The following is a 1,402-nucleotide window of genomic DNA, read 5'->3' as shown; positions in this document are numbered from 1 at the left end:
CCTCCTCCTCCTCCTTCTTCTTCCTCCTTCTTCTTCCTCCTACATCTTCCTCCTTCTTCTTCCTCTTTCTTCTTCTTCTTCTTCTTCTTCTTCTTCTTCTTCTTCTTCTTCTATCTTCCTCTTCCTCTTTCTCTCTCTCTCCAGGTATCTATTTCAATTGGGCTTAAATTGCCTTTTTGTTTTTGACTCTGTTCCTTTATTTCTCATTGCTACAGGGCTTTCTGTGTGATTCCCAACAACACTTATGGAAAACAACACAGAAGTGACACAGTTAATCCTGCTGGGACTAACCAATGTCTCAGAGTTGCATATTCCCCTCTCTGTCATGTTCACCCTTGTTTACCTCATCAATGTGGTTGGGAATGATGGTGCTGATTCTCTTAGACTCCCGTCTCCATGCTGTCATGTACTTTTTCCTCAGTAACCTGTCTCTGGTGGACTTTGGTTACTCTACAGCTGTCACTCCCAAGGTCATGGCTGGATTACTTAAAGGAGACAAGGTCATCTCCTACAATTCATGTCCTGCTCAGATGTTCTTTTTTGTAGCCCTTGTCACTGTGGAAAAATCTACTTTTGGTCTATGACTGCCACACAGCTGTGTGTAAACTCCTACATTACACCACCATAATGACTGCCAGTGTGTGTGCACATGTTGCCATTCATTCCTACTTTTTTGGTTTCCTAAGTGCCCCCATTCACATTCAGGACATGGTCAGTCTCCTTTTCTGCATGTCCAATCTAGTCCACCACTTTTTCTGTGATGTTCCAGCAGTCACAGCTCTCCCTTATTCTGATAGACATGTCAGTGAGCTGGTTTTTGTTGTTGTCACTAGTTTCAATATTATTTTTGCTCTCCTCATTATGGAGTTTCCTATCTGTTCATATTTACCACTATCCTGAAGATGCCTTCAGCTGAAAGATATCGGAAGACATTGTCTACCTGCACTTCCCACATCACTGTAGTGTCCATCTTCTATGGGACAGTCATTTTCATGTACTTATAGCCCAGCTCCAGCATTCCATAGACTCATAGAAAATGGCATCAATGTTCTACACCATGCTCATCCTGATGCTGAACACCCTGGTACATAGCCTAAGGAACAAGGAGGTGAAAATGCACTCAAGAAGGGAATTGAGAAGGCAAAGTTGTCTCTAGGTTTTACCTCTTAAAGTTGTAGGATCCACAGTGACCTAGTTACATTCCTCTCAGATCTTCTGCAGGCAATGACTCGCATTTTTCTTAATGAAAGTATAATTAACATATAATGTTATATTAGTTCAGGTGTACAACATAATGATCCAACAATTCTATACACTACTCGGTGCTCACCACAATAATTATAGCCACCATATGTCACCAAACACCATTATTACCATCTTATTGACTATACTCCCTATGCTA

The 1,402-nt window shown here is 41.4% G+C and overlaps 1 pseudogene; it reads left to right on the top strand.

Moving 5' to 3' along the window:
* Window positions 1–244: 244 nt before the first annotated feature.
* LOC144293399 (olfactory receptor 5B2-like) lies at window positions 245–1,170 on the top strand (annotated as a pseudogene).
* Window positions 1,171–1,402: the final 232 nt, after the last annotated feature.

Source organism: Canis aureus, chromosome 21 (assembly GCF_053574225.1).
Source record: "Canis aureus isolate CA01 chromosome 21, VMU_Caureus_v.1.0, whole genome shotgun sequence".
Taxonomy (NCBI): domain Eukaryota; kingdom Metazoa; phylum Chordata; class Mammalia; order Carnivora; family Canidae; genus Canis; species Canis aureus.
Note: the sequence above shows the minus strand (reverse complement) of the source record. Positions and strands in the feature narration are given on the sequence as shown.